Raw genomic sequence first — 23224 nt, forward strand, 5'->3', positions numbered from 1 at the left:
TCTGAAACGGGCGAGCTGAAAGTAAATAGGCCAGGCGCTTATATAGCTAACATCTCGCTATTCCGTGGTCTATTTGCATTCGTTATTATTTTATAGCGCAAATATTATTCTTTAACGCAGTAATTATGTAACATAATAAATTTATACCTATAACTTATCATCGCAAGTGCGATCACGGAGCGCCAAGGCGCGGAAACGTTCTTGCAAGTTCCAGCCCTCCACTAAAACGAAGAGACTGCTCGCACTCTCGTTGCATAAAATCCCTATAAAGACATTCTTTTGCCTTATCTTCGTCTGGGCTCCCAGTGGTCATGTGACGAGAGATGTACATGCACAGCCTGCTTTGTATGCCCACATTGTTAACACCTGAGCGTTCGTCTTGTTACGCTATATCAGGGGTCTCAAACTCGCCTCAGCTAACGGGCCGCATTCACGAAAATTTACTTCCGCAAGGGCCAGGACACGTGACGAAGGTAGGAGTAAAGTGGGGGGGGGGGGGTGAATAGGTTCTACCAGATGTCAGCTAACGTTGCCATTTTAAAGACCTTTTTAAGATTTGATATATAGGTCATTTCCAGGGCCGTGCCCAGGTATTTTTGTGTTTTTGTGCACAACGGCTAACTTTGGCAAATGGTGGTCGCTTTGAAGGCGTGAAAGTATTCAGTGTCACCCGAAAAGTTAAGGCATGAAAACATTTCGGGGGGTGTCAGAACCAACGTCACTAGAATAAACTCAGTGTAAAAGCTCCGCCGGAGAGGCGGTCCGCGTGCCGGTCGTGAGCACTAGTGGCGCTGCCGTCACGTCTAGCTCCCGCGGCTGGCGCTTGTTGTGAACGGCGCCGCCGACGTACGAGCGCACGTGGGTTACAGCGACGTCTGCGCTTTGTTCGCTCGTCATTTTTGCGACTGTTCTTGACCAGGCTTAGCGTCTTATACGAAGACACGCGCATCATATATGAATCGTAACGAGGACGAGGAGATTCACAGTGCGGTATGCCGACTTGCTTCGTGCCGGGGTGCAAGAGCGGCTACCGCAACGAAGACTCCGCTTCATGACAGTTCTTCGGACCTCCAAAAGACCCTACGCCATTCAAGCTTTACATCGCAAAGATAGAAAGCTTACTACGAAATGCAAGGTCTGTGACGTTCATGTTGAGAGTGACGAAATTGTAAAGCACTATCATCGTGTCGTTGCGGGACAAAACGTTTTGATCCCGCGTGGAAAGGGGGAACTCGCGCCAGGTGCCGTGCCGCGCTTGTTCCCAGCACTTCCACCCCACATTTCAAAGCCAAAATGTTCGGGACCAAGGCGCAAATCCACCCCCCCCCCCCCAAAACGCACGGCGTCCGCGAAAGCCCAGTGCCAAGTTTGAAGAAGCCGCCAGAAATAGAACAGCAAAACGATAGGCAGGCTATGATGTATACGCTAGTGAGACTTTGAGTTGCATCACACTGACATTCGATCAGTTGTCAACTGTTGCTATGCCTTCAAAGCAGTGGAATTTCGAGAGATTTTACGACAAGGTATCGAACAAGATGTGCCGAATATTTTACACTCGCCGGCTCGGGAACGGAGACTTAGATGTGCAAAAGATAATTGTAGTTGACGAGCAATTTAACTGCGTAGTGAACGGCTACAGCACGCAACGCAAACGGCTGTCGTGCAGTGTAAGAAGTGATGCGGGCATGGAACATCTGCTCGATGAAGTTGAAAAACTGAAATTGTGCGAAGGAGTCAATACTGACGACTCTTCTAGCGACAGAGTACGCGCGAATAACTGCTCGGTGCCCACATCACGACCGATCTGTTCGAATTGTTCAAGACACCGTAGAGAGATGTGACACCGAAAATATAACTATCGGCTGAAAAAATTGCTCAGAGACGACATCTATTCGAAGTACTCGCACACTGAAATTTCATTTACAGAGTTTCGTAAAATTTTCCGATTTTGGGTCAGTGTCCCCTTAACCGTCGCGCAAACGTGTTTTGTACACATTGCAAAGAATTGGTGATGTTTTTCGACAAAGGTTTTTTAATAAATTGTAGACAACATGAGTACTGTTCTTTTAGAACGTTTTTGTTTCTCGAGTAAGTACCCTTCTTAGGTACACTATAAAGGTTTTTACGAATGTGTTGGGTTGTTCTTGGTCTAGATAAGACGGCAGCGGCTAAAATTGTGGTGGTAGTTATAAAAATTACACGAAAACCCTGATTCGCTTAGAAACTCCTATGATTGGAAGTTAAGCGCAATGTAGACAGCTAAAATATAGACCGAACATCGATTCTTAGCCAATCAATGAACAACGCACGCGGGCCAATGCATACAGACGACCTTATGCATATCCATCTATAAGTAGTCCGCAAATGAGATGCGCGAACGTCGAATGGAAGAATGATAAATGTTTGAGTTTGCCACTAGTACAATAAGAAAGTTGCCGCGCTGTTAGGGGTGTTGGCAGAAATTATTTTCGGGGGGGGGGGGGGGGGGGGGCACCTCTTTGATTTGAAGTGGTGGGTCAAGTGTCATTTTCGTCTCTGTATGCCATAGCAAAAACAAATTTCTGAAGGGGGCACGGGCCCTGTGTGCCCCCCCCCCCCTCCCCACTGGCTACGCCACTGCCCGCAGTTGCCGCGAGCAACTGCGCGATGGACCGCAGCGCTATGCCGTGGCAGCAGACGACGCGCCCATAGTGGCGTAAGACGGGACTGCAGAGCCGCTAGTTCTCGCGACCGCCGTTCGGACCACCTTCCGCCGCTGGCGGAGATACGGAGCTTTGAAACTGTTCTAGTAACGTTGGTCAGAACCCCCTCAACACCCCCTTAATTACGGCCCTGGTCATCTCTGAAGGGTAGTTGGCGGCAAGTTTCCACCAATATATCGATACCCTATCTCCGAAATGACTAAAATCTGGACGCCAATTCTGCATTATACAGTTTTGTTTCACGGGTATGTATCAACACGTGGTGGCTGCAGGCGGTGCCTCACGAAAAAAATGCTTTAGACCTGTCATGCCTGTGTAGCTCAAAAACGTACTTATAAATAAATTTTAAAAAATTGGACAAAGACAGTCATGTGCGGGCCGCAGGCCGCCAGTGAGAGGTCCACGGGCCGCGTGTTTGAGACCCCTGCACTACATAGTGCGAGAGCTACATGATACTGCCACAACAGCGTTGCAAAGTGCAGGAATAGCATAAGTCCAGGCGAGTTTGAGACACCTATCTTGACGAAATATCTGCCTTGAAATAAGCATCACGAATTCCATGCCGGGGGATGTCCCCTTACCTCGAATCATATGCATCCAATGAGTAAGCGTCGGTAAGTTTATTCGCACCTTTAACTGTTTATTCGCAACTCCGAAAATAGATCGCAATCACTTCGTCCACCTATTGCCAGTCCTACCAGTGAAGTCTTACCAGCGTAGGCCATCTTCTACCGGTAAAACATTGTTAGGAAGGCATACATCATTACAATATGGACAAAAAAGAGCCCTGTGCAAGCCGTGCATAAAAAACACTGCTGAAAAGTGCAAGGAGAAGCCCTCAGAGGCATTTATAGATTGTATTGAAGAGTGGCACAACGTTCGGGAACGAAAGAAATGAAGGGATCAGCTGGACAGCTATTTTCATTCTGCAGATGTCCAAAACGACATCCTAAATTTGCTCCAGTGGTGGAAGGTAAGAATTGCGCATATATATATATATATATATATATATATATATATATATATATATATATATATATATATATATGAACACCTGTGTTTGACATTCGGGTTTCGAGACACCGCATTCGAATCGCACTATAGGTAACTTTTTGAGATGCTTCGAAATGCAATTATACATGCGGCTATCGTAATCTGGAGCAGAGCTGGTGGTAAGACTGATTTTATGGGGAAGTTTATTTGAATGTTACGCCATCATTGCAGAAACCAGCTTAAGCACGAAAATGAAATTTTGAAAGTTGTACACCAGTTTTCCTTGCGTAAATTCTCCAATTTTACTGTTTATTTGTCAAATAATCATAATGGAATGGTGTTGAATATTGGAACAAAAGGGAAGATGGTGAAATAATGTTTAAACTTGGTACAATAATTGCAAGGATGCCCGTTCACGCAATCATCGACGCGCACATTGGGCAACGGACGCCGGCCATTGAAATAAAGCCAGCGTAACTTTTTTATGCCAGAGTGGTACTACATGGACAGCACGTTCGACAAGCCTTGCTTGGGTCGAAACACCTTCCGATGCCGTAGGAAAAAAACTATGCCCTAGCCTGACAACTAATGCACCGTAAGACAATAGATATTCTACCTTCACGTTCTGTCTGCGGAAAATCGTTCATTCAAAACGGTGCAAAAGCGTGATTATTTGCTTGAAATAAAACAGGAAAATTTGGTTCTTGAAGAAATCTGTTAGGCGCTCGATCTAAGTTTCAAACGCCTGAGGCATATAGGAAGACGGGAAACGCTCAGGTTTTGAGAAGCTGGAAATAACAAAAACTGCAGCATGTAAATTAGTATGAACAACGATACTGACACTGAAACGCATGGAGGTTAAACGCAATTGGAAAAGGTCTCTCCTTGCAGCTGTTGGTATAGGACCTTGTCGAAGAAGTAGGCAAGAAGCTTATATATATATATATATATATATATATATATATATATATATATATATATATATATATATATATATATATATACACACTATATATATTAAAAAAACCACGCATTAAAAAAAGTTGTGTGTATCTTGCGAATAAAGCGCCTTTGAATAATTTGTTTTGTTTGAAGACACGTACAATCAAACAGGGAAATAAATAAAATCAGTATTTTTTATTGTTTTTAGTCAAAAACTAGGTTGCGAAAGTGTTAAAGTGACCCGTTCTTTGTCTCACTGATTGGTGCGTGAGCGTCGAAAACTCACTGCAGGAATGCCAACTTACACAATGCAAGTATCTCCACATTTGCGCACAGAATAGAATAATGGCACACGATATACGCATCGTAGAGCACTACTGTTTATACTCGTAGTTGTACCGGTATGATTAACGGGAACTTCAACGTCACGCTACCCATACGTACTGTAGATCAGACGTACTGCTATTACGGGCGAGGTTTGCGATTGACTCTGATTCGACAATCAGGTGTCCCCGCTGTCGATGATTCGCTCGGACGAACAGCGCGGCAAGTCGTTCGACGTGATACACGAGCACAGTCCAGGTCTCGGCGATCCTGAGGGAGGTGGACTTTTTTCCACGTGCAAGGACACCTTGGTGTGCGACAAGCTATCTACCTTCACCACCGCGAACGGTTACGCGTGCCCCGCGATGATGGAAGGTCTCTCGAAGCCTTTCTTGACTGTACTTCCGAAAGTTTTGGTAAGCATTGCGCATTAGTCTTTACTAATATTCGCGACTGTCTAAAACCACTAGAAATTACTCTTGAAGTGCCGCGTGGATGTAGGTTGAGATTCCTCGACGTTGACCTTATACTCTCCGATCTGAACCTAGGGCAAATAAGCCGCTTTTATCGTTTCACTCAGCGCACAGTAAGCTAGTAAAAAGCACGCATGCTAGAATGTGCGTTAATGCGCTAAGAAAATCGTGCCAGCACACCATGCGCGATATCTTCGCACAACAAGTTTCGCGCATGAGCTGCGCTGCATAACCAAGCCACGTTCTCGTGTCAGTCGCGGAAGGACACTATAAAAAGCATAGGGATGGCGCTCCAGAGATGCGGATGGCGCGTGTCGCAGTGTAAATAAGTGCGCCGTCATACCATATATTCATGGTGTCTCCCCAAGAATAAAAGAGGTTGCCCAAAAGAGCAACAAACTTGTAATCCTCTGTAGAAAGACGAGGCCAGAAGGGATCAGCCCCAGCATATGCTCCGCATGTGTGGTTACCCCATTTCCCTCACATGTGGGAAAGGTTACATAGAGCAGACTGGGAGATGCGTGAATGATAGGTTGCGTGAGCACTGCAACACAGTTATAAATGTGGCAGCGTACGGCTTCTTGGCATTTCATTGTACAAAATGTGGGTGCGAACTGAAATTTAATGTAGCGCTTCTCTTCAACGGGAATAGGTGCGAGACGACACGGTTAATTATAGCAGCACGTAACATAGCCGTACTTGGTGACGGATGTGCCAGCAACCCATCGATTTCATTATCCGAGAAACAGTTGCATGTATCTGTCTGCAGTGCGAATTGATTCGGCAAATTCGAAAAGTGCCTCGTGGTTTACGAGTCGATTGTGTGAAAAAATTAAATGTATACGTGTCACGTGATGGTGAGAGCAACAAATACTGCTGGAAAACGGAAATAAACATTTGTTGCAAGTTAGCGATGTGTGTCGTCGTACGTTTCCTTCCAAGAAAGGGAAAATAGACAACCACCTGCTTGTAGCACGAAGCCACAAGGAAAGCCATACGGATTTCTCAGAAATAAAGCCTCTTATAGTCGCCGAAAAATTCGTCCTGGTCCGGGGTTTCAACACGGGACCAACGCCTTTCCGGGGGCGGTCGCTCTACCAATTCATCGACAACTCGAAGCAACTGGACACATGTTGCAAATCAGTTCTGCGGAATCCCACAAGGTGGCGGAAGGGTTAGGAAAGGGAAACTAGACAACCACCTGTTTCTAGCACGACCGATTCCTCGTGCCTTCGTGCTAGAAACAGGTGGTTGTCTATTTTTCCTTTCCTAACCCTTCCGCCACCTTGTGGGATTCCGCAGAACTGATTTGCAGCACGTTTCTTTCTAGTGTCCCTGTCCTTTGCAGCGCTACAACGAAGTTTCAGAAAATGCCTTTTTTGCACCACTTCCTATTGCCGCTGACGGTCTCTGAGGCATGATCAGGCATCTAATCTTTCTCCGTAAAAAAACGGAATTATCACGTGACCGCGCAAGCTGCTCATTAACACTCTGCCTTGTCGGCGTTCCCTGGAAGCGTGGGTACAAGTGCACGTTTATTTAGTCTTCATGGCGTTCGTGTGATCTAAATTGCACAATAACATACCATCACCGGATGGTTTTCATCTTGCAGATGTTTTATGTCAATGCATCAGAGACCCTGCAAGTTTTTCGCAATATTTGGTGCGGAAGAGCAGACGCCACAGCAAACATGAACAAAAAGGTGTCTGATCGCTCCGTCATAGGAATCGGTAAAACACGAAAGTGAAACACGTCGCCAGAGAGAGAGAGAGAGAGAGATGAAAAAAGGAAGGCCGGGAGGTTAACCAGACATTAGCACCTGGTTTGCTACCCAGCACTATAGGGAAGAAATGGGTATGGGCCGGGCCCGTAGCACGTCGGCAGGATAACCGGTGGTCATTAAGGCTAACTGACTGGATTCGAAGAGATGGCAAACGCGTGAGCGGGAGACAGAAAATTAGGTCGGTAGATGAGATTAAGAAGTTTGTAGGTATAACGTGGCAACAGAAAGCACAGGACCGGGTTGATTGGCGGAACATGGGAGAGGCCTTTGCCCTGCAGTGGGCGTAGACAGGCTGATGATGATGATGACTATAGGGTGGTGAAATAAGGGCGAGAAAGGAAGTGTATAGAGAGAGAGAGCAAAAAGATGGTTGATCCCCTCTTCATAGGAATCGGAATAACACGAAAGTAAATCGTGCCCTTACAGAAGTAACTGAATGTTTACAGAAGTAAGTGAATTGATATAAGAGAGTTTGCACAATGTATATTGATGTCTGGCAGCTATAGCACCGTTTACCGTGTACTTCGATTTAGGTGCACGTTAAAGAACCCCAGGTGGTCGAAATTTCCGGAGCCCTCCACTACAGCGTCCCTCATAATCACATCGTGGATTTGGGACGTTAAACCCCAGATATTATTATTATAGCACCGTTTAACTGGATGCACCCACTTCGATGACTGGTGGTACATCTCCATCCCGACGACTAACGTCCACGTTAAATGATTAAAAAAACCCTCGTGGTAGCTTTAGTAGTTACCGGTGAAAGCGTAATCAGAGAACAATGTGTGATAGCCAGAAGAGCGTCGCACATTGGACGCTGAACTTAGTCGCCATCCCGCGGCATGTTTAAATGTGATTGAACACCACGGCCGGACTAGAGGGAAACGCAAAGCGCGTCCTGCCACCCCGGTAGCCTAGCCGCGATTTTTCTCGGGGTGAGCGCGTCAGCGGTGAACCCGGTGTTACAGCCAGGTGAGGCAGGCGCGCGTCCCAGAGCTATTTATGGTTTGGATTAACGTGATGCTATGAGCGAGGCCGACGCTTTTAGGACGCTTTAGTGTGCCTCGATGTGTGCGCCCCCATATTGCCACGCCCGCTTCTTCTTTTATTTTGATGTGTTCGAGTTTGACCAGCAAGGACGGTTATCAACGATCGACGCTGGCCGTGAAGCAGTGTTCGAGAAGCTTCACGATTTTAGTAGATCGTTTTGTTAAGATTGCGTGCCGCACGCGAATGTTCCAGCTTTGTCGAGAGATAACGCCGCCACCAGCGATATTGCTGGAAAGTTCCATAGCGCCCGTATAAAAGCCGACGCGCTTGACCGCTTGTGAGTTGATCGACGGACGACGCCCTGTTCGCCGCTATCATTGTACAGCGTGTATTGCTGTAGTTCTGGTTCTCATTTTCCCGGCCACAAGTTCGGCCAAATAAACAGTTTCATTCTGCAAACGCCGACTGCTGTCTTCGTCGACGTCACGACCACGTGACATCTGGTGGAGGTGCTGCTTCTTCCATGATCCGGACGCCCCCGCGAAGCGCTGACCCAAGCCCAAGCCGCGAGGAGGACGACGGCAAAGAAAACCCGGACCGTCGAACAAGCCGCAGGCAGAAGGGACTGCAGCCAGAGTACGGGCTCCTTCCCGAAAACACCAGGCAGCCCCAGGTCCCAACACCGACCGCAGCGACGATGACCGACCCCGTGCAGCCTGCGCCGATACTTCTCCGGCAGCCCAAGGAGCCGCCAACTTTACGCGGGTCGTCATTTGAAGACCCGGAAAGCTGGCTCGAAGCCTACGACCGAGTCGCCCATTTCAATGGCTGGACAAGCGAAGACAAGCTACGACATGCGTACTTTGCCTTGGAAGACGCCGCTCGTACCTGGTTCGAGAGCCAAGAGCGAACCCTGACAACGTGGGACACCTTTCGCGCCAGGTTCCTCGCGACATTCACGAGCGTCGTCCGGAAAGAGCGTGCTGAGGCTCTGCTCGAGACCCGCGTGCAGATGCCGAACGAAAACGTGGCGCTCTTCACGGAAGAGATGACAAGGCTGTTCCGTCATGCAGACCCTGCCATGCCCGAGGACAAGAAGGTCCGCTTTCTTATGCGAGGAGTCAAACAGGAGCTCTTCGCCGGGCTGATGCGGAACCCCCCATCGACAGTTCAGGAATTCGTCTCGGAAGCAACGGCCATCGAGAAGACGCTCGAGATGCGCACCCGACAGTACAATCGCCGCGCATTCCAAGACAGCGCAGCAGTTCATGCCCTCGGCTCCGACGACTTGCGCCAAACGATCCGAGCCATCGTGCGAGAGGAGCTGCGAAAGCTCGCACCTTTTGCACAGCCCGAAGTGACGTCGATTGCAGACTGTACGCGAGGTAATCCAACAGTCACTGGGTGTTCCTCAGCCGGCGCAGCCGCAGCTGCAAGCAGTGAGCTATGCTGCTGCAGCCCGACGCAACGCCCCCCCTCCTCGCCCACGTCAAGACGTCGCGCCGCACCAGCAGTTCCGCCGCCAGGCACCACCGCCGCCACCACCGACGTCATACCGCCCGCCAGCCGGTCAGCGATACACGCCGAGGAAGACCGACGTTTGGCGCGCCCCCGACCATCGTCCACTCTGCTACCACTGCGGAGAAGCCGGCCACACCTACCGCCGCTGCCATTATCGACAGATGGGACTGCGTGGGTTCGCCGTCGACGCGCCGCGTCCACAGCAGGGTGAACGACCACGTGACATCGCCGACTATCTGGCAGGAGCGCAGTGGACCCCCCGAGGACCTTCCCGATCGCCGTCGCCAGGCCGCTACGCCTCTCCCCAACGCCGACCATACACTGGCCCAACCAGGGGCCGGTCACCTAGCCCGCATCCGGAAAACTAAGGGCAGCAACCGATGGAGGTGCGGTTGCTGTACGACGAAATACCGAAGACCCTCCGCCGCCGACGCCGCCGCCACGACGAAGGCTTCAGGACACGACGCGAACCCCTGAGGACGAAGCCTCGCGGACCGAAGTAGACCTGTCGACGCAACGTGGAAACAGCGGAACAAACCGACGTAGCCGTGACCCGACGCCACGACCTAACTGCAACGCAAGACGACGAACTAGCGACCTCGAAGTTCTTATCGACGGCCACAGCGTCACAGCCCTCGTCGACACCGGAGCGGACTATTCTGTCATCAGTAGACCGTTCGCCATGAAGCTGAAGAAAGTTAGGACAGCCTGGGAAGGCCCCGAAATCCGGACAGCTGGAGGTCACCTCGTAACGCCAGAGGGAATCTGCACAGCGAGACTCACCATTAACAACAGGATTTATCCCGCGAACTTCGTAATCCTGCCGCGTTGCTCGAGAGATGTCATTCTTGGTATGGACTTCTTAGGCCTTCATGGTGCAATTATCGACCTGAGGTCTAAGTCAATAACACTGTCCACGGAAAAGGCACTACCGCCGCACACTCCGCCAAGAAAGCACGCCTTGTATGTGCTGGAAGACCACGTCACCATTCCACCTCGCTCCAGCGTCATCATTTCCGTCGGCACTCAGAAATCAGCAGACCTCGAAGGCGTTGTTCAAGGCGACCAGCACCACTTGATCAACCGCAAGATTTGCGTCGCAAGAGGAGTAGCAGAGCTGCGGGCAGGGAAAGCAACAGTTATGCTCACGAATTTCAGCAACGAGTACAAGCACGTGAGCAAAGGCACGACGGTCGCCTACATCGAAGAAATCGTAGAAGCTAGCAATGCTTTCGGCCTCACCGATTCTCCCGAGCCTACTCCGACGAATAAAGCGCCGCAACCAGCTTTCGACATCAATCCCAGCCTTCAAAAGCACAAACAAGAACAGCTCAAAACCCTGCTCTTGCAATACAAGGACTGCTTTTCGTTGTCGTCAAGAATTAGGCAGACTCCCGTGGCAAAACATCGCATCATAACAGAGGAAAGCGCCAGACCACTCCGTCAGAATCCCTACCAGGTTTCGACGCGGGAACGGGAGGCCGTTAAGAAACAAGTCGACGAAATGCTACGCGACGACATCATCCAGCCGTCGAAGAGTCCGTGGGCATCCCCCGTGGTGCTAGTGAAGAAGAAGGATGGGTCTCTACGTTTTTGCGTTGATTATCGTCGCCTGAACAAAGTCACGAAGAAGGACGTGTATCCCCTTTCCCGGATAGACGACACCCTGGATAGACTACACAACCCGAATACTTTTCGTCGATGGACCTCAAGACCAGTTACTGGCAAATAGAAGTCGACGAGAAGGACCGAGAAAAGACTGCCTTTATAACACGAGGCGGCCTGTTCGAGTTCAAGGTCATGCCCTTTGGTCTTTGCTCGGCACCTGCGACTTTTCAACGGGTTATAAATACAGTACTGGCCGGCTTGAAGTGGCAGACGTGCCTCGTGTACTTGGACGACGTCGTTGTGGTTTCCTCAAAATTCGACGAACACCTTCGGCGCCTTGAAGCTGTACTTCAAGCAATCAAGACCTCCGGGATGACCTTGAAGCCTTAAAAGCGTCGCTTCGCCTGCGCGGAGCTCTTGTTTTTGGGTCACGTGATCAGCAGGGATGCTGTTCGCCCTGACCCGCGTAAAACAACTGCCATCCCTGCCTTCCTTCAGCCCACCGACAAGAAGGCCTTACGCCGATTTCTCGGCTTGTGCGCCTATTACAAACGCTCGGTAAAGGAATTTTCACGGATCACCGAGCCAATAACTCGCTTGACGAAGACCGAGGTGGAATTCAAGTGGGAAACGGCGCAAGTCGAAGCATTTCAAGAACTGAAACGACGCCTCCAGACGCCTCCATTACTCGCGCATTTCGACGAATACACCGATACGGAAATCCACACCGACGCAAGCAGCGTAGCACTCGGCGCCGTCCTTGTGCAGAGGACTAATGGAGTGGACAGGGTTATCAGCTATGCTAGCCGGCCGCTGTTCACGGCGGAAGCCAACTATTCCACAACAGAAAAGAAGTGCCTTGCCATCATCTGGGCTGCATCCAAGTTTCGCGCCTACATCTACGGCAGACCCATCAAAGTTGTGAGCGACCACCACGCCTTGTGCTGGCTAGCTAGCTTGAAAGACCCTCCAGGTCGCCTCGCACGGTGGAACCTAAGACTTTAAGAATTCGACATAACCGTCGTTTACCAGATCGGAAGAAAACACTCTGACGCTGAACGCCCGCCTCGCGCCCCCGTCGACCCACCGCCGCAGGACGACCTGGAGGATGAATGTTTCTTGAGAACCATTAGTGTGCAATGTCGGGTTGAGTACAATAGTTGCGATCAATATATAGTACCATCTAGCAAAATAATACATAGAATAAATGAAAATCTGGAATCAGCCAATACATATAATACATAGAATAAAAATACATAGAATAAATGGAAATTTGGAATAGACAATGCAGCTAGTTATGGAAGGACTGCTGACTAAGGTAATATAGGAGGTCTGATTGGAAACTAGTTAATTCTTTAATGTTTGCAATTGTACGCGGAAGGGCGTTCCACTCGTTTATGGACAACACCAAAGGACGGTGTAAGTATTTTTCAGTGCGCGCAAATAGTGGGCGTACCTTGTGATCGCGGTCACATGTTTACGGGTAGATGGCTGAATTTGAGTGAAAAAGGACTGTAGATAAAGTGAACGCTGTGGAAGAAGGCCAATCTCGAATATTTTCTGCGTGTTGCGAGTGGTAGAATGCCAAGAGTTCTTTTTATGGATGATACACTATGAAAACTTAAGTAGGAGGAAGCGGTAAACCTAGCGGCTTTACTTTGAATTGACTCCAGCATGTCAGTAATGTATGCTTGATGCGGATGCCATATGTTAGAAGCAAACTCTAGGGATGGTTTAATGAGTGAATTAAATGCCTGAAGTTTAATGTCTGAAGTAGCCAAACGTAAGCGGCGTTTTAAAATGTCAAGCTTACGAAATACATTGCTGGTAGTTAATTCTGCATGATTGTTTCATTTAGGATTGTAATGCAGGATACCACCTAAGTATTTAATGGACGATACCATTTCAACGGGAGAGTTGTTGATGAGGTATATGTTCGGGATTTGATTGGCATCTCTACCGAATTTAACATGCTTGGTTTTTTCAACGTTAATTTCCATTTGCCATTTGCTACACCGTTGGGGAAGTGTCGTTAAGCCAGATTGAAGGGTTAAAATGCCGTTCTGATTGGCTATTTCTTTATATGTTACGCAGTCATCAGCGAAAAGTCGTACGTTCGACTGCATGTTAATTGATATATCGTTGATATAGATTAGAAATAACAGCTGCCCTAAAACTGACGCTTGTGGAACGCCCGACTTGGCCTGCGTATGTTTGGATATGTAGGAGTCGATTTTAACACACTGGAATCTTTCAGTTAAAAAGCCTTCAATCCACTGATATGTTTTTTATCCAGCCGGAGACTACGTAGTTTTGTTAGAAGACGTTGATGAGGGACGCGATCAAAGGCTTTAGAAAAATCTTCGGTAGCATGGGCTAAGCATTGTGTTTCTGAAAAGGTTTACTGCCATGCAGTGCGTCAAGCGAAACACAAGCTCTTTTTGCATGACCTCCAGTCACTTTTAAAAAACGACCCCAGGCAATTCTGAAAATTACTCGCTCCCACACGCTCTAACACCTGCATCATGATTTTAAATAGCGTTGGTGTTGCGGTCGCTCCTAAGATTTCTCCAGTCGTGATTATTAATTACTTCACTTCAGTTTTTACGAAAGAAAACTACACTAACATGTCTATGCCATCTACATTTGAGTATCGTTTTATGGAACCAATAGACATTAAACCTGCTGGTATCTCATCCTTAATTACAAATCTTAAGATATTCCTAAGACTATTCCTAAGACATTCCTAAGACAAATCCTAAGGCTATTCTCGGTCATATCTTTCAGCAATCGCTACAAACAGGCGAGGTTCCATGTGATTGGAAACTCGCTAAGGTAGTCTCGGTCTTCAAATATGGGGACAAATGCATGCCCAGTAATTACCGTCCCATATCCCTAACGAGCATCCCATGTAAGCTACTTGAGCACATTATTTCTTCACATGTTCCATCACGCTTAGAGCAAAACCAGTGCTTTTTTTAAAAATCAGCACAGGTTTCGCAAAGGGCTTTCCTGCGATACACAGCTTATTAAATTCACGCATGAGATCTTTAACAACATGGATGAAATGTTACCAACAGGCAGCATATTCATCGACTTGCCTAAGGCATTTGATCGTGTGGCGCATTGTCGAATAATAGCTAAAGTGTCATCTTTAAACCTAGATTCTCATAAAGGCTCTCGGATTAGAAACTTCCTGTGTTTTCGCAAACAGTGCACTGTAATTAATACCATGTCTTCCCCTCTCTCCGAGGTGACATCTAGCGTACCACAGGGAAGTGTAATCGGGCCTTTGTTATTTTTAATTTTTATAAATGATCTTCCCTCGAAAATGACGTCATCCATTCGCCTTTTTGCGCACGACTGCATAATCTACTGAAAACTCACTTCACCATAAATTCATATAGCTTGACAGCAAGATCTTGATCGTGTAACCACATGGTGCACAGATTGGCTAATGACATTAAACGTAGATAACTGTAATCAAATGACATTCACTCGAAAGCGATCACTCTCAAAAGTTTCAGTATTTCCTTAATGGTAGCCCTCTAAGACCAACTTCATCTTATAAGTATCTAGGCATCCATCTGACATCGAACATTTCCTAGTCTAGTCCTATCAACAAGATTACTCTGATGCGTCTCGTACGCTTGGTTACCTAAAACGCAATCTTGGCGACACCCCTCGTTCCACGCGCAAGCTCGCTTATCAAACACCTGTGTGTCATATACTCGAATACGCGTCTTCTATATGGTCACCTGAACAAGCATATCTATCCCGAAGCCTGGAATCGGCTCAAAACCACGCTGCTCGCTTTATCGTCAGTAACTACAACAGGCGTTCCAGCGTAACAAAAATCAAGCAGTCGATCTCTCTTTCCTCCCTCGCCTCCCGCAGAAACATTTCTCTTGTTTGTCTGTTGCACAGAAAGCATCGATCTTCTTTGCCACTTCTCAAACCTCATCGATGTTCTCGTCGTTTGCAGCATAACCTCAGTTTTCAGCGTCTATACGGTCACACTAACGCCTTTAATTTATCTACATTACCACGTGCCATTGTACTGTGGAACACCATTCCTGAGAATATAGCTGACGTCAAAGAGAGCGATATTTTTAGGAGGCTGCTTGAAAAACTGCCTCTTGAGCCCTATAAGTGTGCGCCTTATCTATGTACTGCGGCTAGATTCTGATTCTTAAGCCGGATAGGTCGCCTTTACCTATGTGTAACGCCTTATCCCCATTTACTTCGTGGCTTTTATTGAAAAATACTTCGTCAGTTGTATTATCTACTTATGTACTATCGTTCGAATTGTATAATGTTATTGCTTGCCGTCTCGTTTGGTTGTTTCAATTTGCGCAGCCAAGACTTCGCGTATGTACAAGCATATTGTTTATAATTTTTCTTCATTTTTTTCCCTTTGCATTTGCTTTGATAGCTCTTCGTAAAACAAAACAAAATGTATCCGCCCTCACTAAATGTTCCCACGTGGAAACCGTGAGGTACTTGTATAAATAAATAAATAAATAAATAAATATTCCGGTTTTACCGGCAAGGACGGTTATCAACGCTCGACGCTGACCGCGCCGCAGTGTCCGAGAAGCTTCGCGATTGTTGTAGATCGCTTTGTTAAGATTGCGCGCAGGACGCGAATAGTCTAGATTAGTCCAGAGCTTGAGCAATCACCAGTTATAAGGTTGGAAAGTTCGATGTATGATGTATAAAAGACGGCACGTTCCAGCCATGATCAATTTATCGACCGCCGACGCCCTGTTCGCCGCTATCAGTGTACAGCGTGTATTGCTGTAGTTTGGTTTTCATTTCCCGGCCACAAGTGCGGCCAAATAAAGAGTTTCATCTAGAACGCGCTGACTGCTGTCTTCGTGGACGTCACGACCCCGTGACAATATGAAGATAGCTGCGGCGAGCGCACAGCGAACATTTCGCAACGCAGATCGCATGCCAGTGCGATCGATAGGTAGAGTGCGCAGCCGACTCTGTGCAGCATATATGTGATTCAATCGGTCCTTTCATTAAAGCGCCTAAGCGCAATTACTTTCTGATAGCCTTACTCCTCATTGTTAAGCTTTGCCTTCGCGTCACTCGTATTTTCAAAGAGAGGCATCGCGTCTCATGACTAACAACAACCTGATGTGCATTGTAGCTTACAGAGCTTAGACGAGGCGACCAACTGAAAAAGTGACAGCGTTCACTACAGGCGTAGCGAAATAAATGGAGAAATGAACAGTAGGTAATCGTCATAACGCTACCGTAAACTAAGCGCGATCGCTTACCTTCTGCGTCGAACAGCAGCTATCCATCGCCGCCGTCGCTCTTGCTCGTGAAGCAGCACTGGAAAGTTGTGGAAGTGTGTTCCTGGCGAGTGTTTTAGGTGTTCGAGCAGCCAACTACGTAGCAGTTGTTTTTGGACATCGCTGAAGTCTGAGAGAAGCGTTCAATTGCGATGGAAAACGCCACTATCATACGCTCTAAAAAAAGGAGCGAGAATGGTGCAGCGACTTTCTCCTTTCCGGACGCTTTACTCGTCGCGCCCTCTTGCGGCAAGCACCAGACGAGAAAATTTTCTCCTCAACCACGTGGTCTAGCGCGCGCGCGCATGCGCAGAGCGGCCTCCCATTCGCGCTCACTCGGCAGCCTCAGACGGCTCAGACTATCCAGCACTACCCGACTTCGGTCAGTTCCGTACGATTACTTGTACCTAGGATTGACGCGAGCAATGCACGAGTCACGTTCACTGTTTTCGTTCCATGTCTGTGGCGCTTGTTTTATTCCGATAGCAATTATATGGGCACTCTCGGCAGATTTTAGCCATCGCCGTCTGTCGACTCCGTCATGTCCTATATATATATATATATATATATATATATATATATATATATATATATATATATATATATATATATATATAATGCACAAAGAAAAATAAAGCTGAACAAAACATACTGTAGTACCCGACTGCGGATTCGAACCAGCAACCCCTCGCTCCCCGGCGCGCTGCGTTAGATAACTCAGCCACACGCCATGTATGCGCCGGCGAAATAACGGCGAGCTATTTTTATACACCATGTACCGCTGGTGGTAAGCAAATCTCGGAGGAGCGTGAGCGTGTTTTCTATCACACAACGCTCCTAATTTTCTTTCACTTTGAAAACTGCCCTTGAGTCGCCCACGACAAAGTGACCCTTTTCTGTACCCACTCGTGATGTGGAAAGAAAAAAAAGAAAACCGAGAACACCTTGCATCATACGCCCCCGTGTGGCTGGAGACGCAGGGGGTAACTCCACGCGACACAGTTTAAAAGAAAATGAAATATCTAAGGGCGTCTGATTCTCCGTTGTCTACACTTGCAGACGCAGCGCTCCTAATTTTCTTTCATTTCGAATACTGCCCTTGAGACGCGCGCGACGAAGTGGACAAAGACCCACTCGGGATGTGGAAGGAAGAAAAATTACACCATTTCCCGCTAAAGGGGACCGTGAGGCGATGCGAAGCCGGAGCACTTGCACGATCGCGTTTTGTTGGCGTTCTTTGGGCATGCTACCGTCCTCGCGTCGTGGAACGCGAAGAGGAACGCTACGCGCGTCTTGTCTTCCCTCTAGCCTGGCCGTTCATTCTCACAGGGCGAGCGGGGAACGCGGTCGGCAGGCGTGCGAGAGAGGGACAGCGTAGGAGAGGAGAGAGATGGGGAGGGGACACGCATGCGCTGGTGCTGATCGCGGCGTCGCGCAGGAGAGAATTTCGGCATGTCTAGACCGCGTTTCAGAGGAAGAGTGGAAAGGGCGAGGAAAGAGAAGTGGGGAGGGGAGAGGGGGAAAGGCGAGGGGAAGTGGAGAGGGTGAGTAGAGAGGGTATGCACATGCGCGGTAAGGGTGGTCACGCCGCACACCACCACCACCACCGGATTGAACTCCGCCATAAGATACTTCGCGTCTAAAAAAAACACAAAGAACACCGGGCACACCTAGCATCAAACGCCCCCTGTGGTAGGAGACGCAGAGGGCCACTCCACGCGCCGCAGTTTAAAAGAAGAAGAAATATCTAAGAGCATAGAGTTTCTATGTCTGAGAGCGTCTAAATTCTACATTTCCTCACTTATTTTAACCGCCGGCCCCGCCACGGTGGTCTAGTGATTATGGCGCTCGAATTCTGACCCGAAGGTCGCGGGGTCGAATCCCGGCCGCGGCTGCTGCATTTTCGATCGAGGCGAAAATGTTGGAGGCCTGTGTACTTAGATTTAGGTGTACGTTAAGGAACCCCAGGTGGTCGAAATTTCCGGAGCCCTCCACTGCGGCGTCTCTCATAATCATATGGTGGTTTTGGGACGTTAAACCGCAGATATTATTATATTAACCGCCGGTTTTATGGCCAATCCACCGTAGTGGGTAAGAGCCAAGAATTAAGGGTCAAGCAAGCAAGCGTCTGATTTTCTATTGTCGACACTTGCAGCGTGTTGCTCAAGCACATAGGTGTAACAGCTGTGAAAGTTTTTAGTTCACGCTTGCCCTGTGCATGCCTGTGCGTCCATTTAAGGCGTCCTTCTTTGTGCTTCATTGGCACGCTGCAAGTAAAGAGCTGCTTCTGGTTCTTCGTGTGACATCTCGATTTCTTGCTACCGCATTCATTGCTTCGCCCTCGCGGCGAAACTCTGACTTTTTTTTCAGTTTTTTTATCGCTCGCCAGGTGCGCGATGCGCCGCATACTTTCGTGTGCCTTGTTTTTATATGTGTGCGCACGATCTTGCTTGAATAAATAAAGCAAGTCCCGCTTCACGAAACAGTCTTGTTTTAATGAATACCTTAGACTGTGCACCAATAATTTATTTTTTTTTCGGCGTTAACATAGTTGGCAAGCGCAGGCGTTTTTAGGTTTGCACAGCACTTACAGCACTTATCAATACAACAAGCAATATAAAGAAGCATGAAAGTTAATTTTTTCGACATCTTACCGAACATGTTACCACTGGACTGTGCGTGCGTGAAAGTACGATAATGTATAATTGCTGGAGTTTTGCGTGTCGAAACCACCTCATGATTACGAGGCACGCCATAGTTGGGACTACGGATTAATTTCGATCAACTGGTGCTCTTTAACGTGCACCCGAACATAAGCACATGGTTGTTACTTGCCTTTCTCCCCCATCGAAATGTGGCCGCATTTTAACGTTAAACTGCATCATAACTCCACATATCTGAAAAATAGGTCAATGACTTCTGTCCATTAAGCCAAAATTCTCAATCACGTGACTTTGAGATTATACATGCCATCACTAAGAATTAGGACGGCCTTATGCACGGGTGCGCATCTGTCGTTCTCAGGAGTTTGCTTTGGCGTGCGAAACTCAACACAAAATGCGCTTCTAGGACACCTGTACACAGTAGGTAATCACTAACACTCTCACTCACCTTTGTGAAAAGAGTATTCCAAATCCAACGCAAGACTAACCACCGCCACAACGACAACTACACAGTTGTCGCACAATGACCGCAATTTCACACGCCGGGCGAATATCGTGACGTAACAGTAGCAGAGCAGCTTGTAGGTACAGCGTACTGAAGTATTACAGAACACGTAGTGTGGGTAGCGTTATTTTCCATAATTCGCGCGGTGTAGCGCTACTTTCTCTACACAAGTAATACGTGGACGCAGCATGTGGCGAAGGCCGCGCAAATATGGCATGTAATAGACACTGATACTCCATATGAACTTCTTCAAAGCGTCGTGAAACGCGAATAATAATAATAATAATAATAATAATAATAATAATAATAATAATAATAATAATAATAATAATAATAATAATAATAATAATCAATCAATCAAACGTTTATTTAATGTGCCCAGGAACAACCGTAAGGTCTTTGTACTGGCGCACGAAAAAAAAAACAAAAAAAACAAAGGAAACATTCATAATAAAATATCAAGGATAAAAACGTTATAAAATTGCACATATACAACTACGCGCAGGCAGAAACAAAAATATCAACAGTGTACGAGGCTATGTAAGTACAGTGCAAAGCTCGTAGCAGAAGAACGACTGGGAGCTGTGAAAAACATCGAGCTCCAAAAAGTAAGCATTGTAAAGACGTTGTATCCTGCCAATGGTCGAATGTTCACAGAGGCAGGCGGTTACATGAAAAGGTCTATTCTCTCTGGTCAGCTTACGTTGAATTCGGAAATTAAGACAGTTGAGCAGTACAGGGCAGGATATGATACCATGCACAAGCTTGTAAAGAAATAACAGATCACCGCGATTTCGTCGGCAGCAAAGTGATGGCGATGATAATAATCCAGCAGCGTTAGAACGAGATCCAGGATCATTTCTAGCGAAACGATGGTTGTAAATGCTTAGGAATTTTTTCTGGACTCGCTCAATGGCGTTGCTGCTGGAATTAGGAATGCCATTCCAGATCACAGATGCATGCTCTAGTTGAGGAAGACATAGCGCGGTGTACAATTTTCGGAAGGGCACAGGAGAACGGAATTCTCTAGACATTCTGCAAACACAGCCTGGGGTGCGAAGAACCCGCAAAGCAACACGCTTAGCGTGAGCAGAAAAATGTAAGGTGCTATCAAAAAGAACACCTAGATCATTGATCTCACATACCTTACACAACGACACAGAATTGACAGAATATAAAAATGGCACACTAGATGTTTTTCGAGTGAAACTCATTACCTTGGTTTTTGAAATATTTAGGGAGAGGTTATTGCTCTTGCACCATTCAGAAAAAGAACACAAATCAGATTGCAGCAAGCGACAATCGATAACTGAATGAATTTCCTTAAATATCCTTATGTCATCGGCATACAAAAGGAAAGAAGAATTCCGAATGACAGAAGAAACATCATTAACATAAATTAAAAAGAGGAGTGGGCCCAGTACCGACCCTTGAGGAACCCCACTAGTAGCTTTATACAAAGAGGACGTTTGGCCATTAACGGCAACGTAACATAATCTATCAAGAAGATAGCTATGGAGGAGATTCACAATTGAAGAATCAACATCAAAGTGTGCAAGTTTATCCACAAGCAGCGAATGGCGGACAACATCAAAAGCTTTGCTAAGGTCACAGTAAATAGCGTCAACCTGTCCTCTCTGCGAATTAGGCGTGGAGACTTGCATCATGAAACTGGCAAGATTAGTGACAGTTGAGCGGCCAGCGAGAAACCCATGCTGATTCACAATCAATGAATTTTTTACATCAAAAGACAATATTTTGTGAAGAGCAAGCTCAAAGATTTTGGATGCGGCACAAAGAAGGGAAATAGGGCGGTAGTTCGAGACGTCACTTTTACAGCCAGACTTAAACACTGGGAAAACACGAGCAGTTTTCCACATGCTAGGAAACGTTGAAGCATGCAGGCACTTATTAAATATGGTAGTCAATACTGGTACAAGTATACTGCCATAGGCTTTTAGTATGGCAGAGGGGATGCCATCTGGGCCAGTTGAAAAGGATGGTTTCAAGCGCTTAATGCATTCTGAAAAGGAATCTTCATCTAGCGACACAGCATCAGCTGTGCCAACTGCCTTAACCTGTCGACCGTTAATAATAATAATAATAATAATAATAATAATAATAATAATAATAATAATAATAATAATAATAATAATAATCAATCAATCAATCAATCAATCATTTATTTAACGTGCCCAGGAACAACCGTGAGGTCTTTGTGCAGGCGCACGCAAAAATAAAATCAATAAAAATAAACAATACAATACAGACAGTCTTCAGAAATAAAAAGAGCAAAAACACGTAGACAAAGAGAAATGAACACAAAAGGGGAGGAGTAAATAAGACAATATGAGAAATATTGAAGGGGAATAAAAAATTAGATTGCACATATACAACTATGCGGAAAGACGGAGAAGGGAAGACTTTGTACATTGTGCCATACTATGTCAAAACAGTGCAGAGCTCGGATAAAAACAATGATTGTGGACTATGAAAAACGTCAAGATCAAGAAAATTAATATTATAAAGACTTTGTAATCTGTGAACGGTAGAGTGTTGGAAGAAGCAGGCGGGTACATGAAACGGTCTGTTCTCTCTGGTTAACTTACGCGGAATTCGAAAATTAACACAATTGAGAAGTACAGGGCAGGATATGAAACCGTGGACTAGCTTGTAGAGAAATAAGAGATCAGAACGATTTCGTCGGCAGTGAAGTGATGGCAGTGATAATGACTCAGCAGTATTTGAACGAGATCCAGAGTCATTTTTAGCAAAGCGATGGTTATATATGCTGAGGAATTTTTTCTGGACTCGTTCAATCGTGTTACCGCTGGATTGAGCAATGCCATTCCATATCACGGACGCATACTCAAGTTGCGGAAGACATATTGCCGTGTACAATTTGTGTAGGGCCATGGGAGACCTGAATTCTCGAGATATTCTACAAACACATCCGAGAGAACGAAGGCCCCGCATAGCAGCACGCTTAACGTGCTGCTATGCGGGGCCTAATAATAATAATAATAATAATAATAATAATATCTGGGGTTTAACGTCCCAAAACCACGATATGATTATGAGAGACGACGTAGTGGAGGGCTCCTGAAGTTTCGACCACCTGGGATTCTTTAACGTGCACATAAATCTAAGCACACGGGCCTCAAACATTTTCGCCCCCATCGAAAATGCAGCCGCTGCGGCCAGGAAACGCGAAGACAAACGCTACGCGCGTCGTGTCCTCCCTCTAGCCTAGCCGTTAATTCTCATAGGGCGAGCTGGGAACGCAGTGCGACAGCCTGGTGAGCGTCGCAGAGCTGTTTTGCTATATGGATGGATGCTATTAGAGAGGCTTGGGCTGAAGCCACCACCTCGCCTTGTGTTAAAGCGTTGACTAACGGCGCCTTGTGTTAA

This window comes from Rhipicephalus sanguineus, chromosome 10 (assembly GCF_013339695.2).
Source record: "Rhipicephalus sanguineus isolate Rsan-2018 chromosome 10, BIME_Rsan_1.4, whole genome shotgun sequence".
NCBI lineage: Eukaryota > Metazoa > Arthropoda > Arachnida > Ixodida > Ixodidae > Rhipicephalus > Rhipicephalus sanguineus.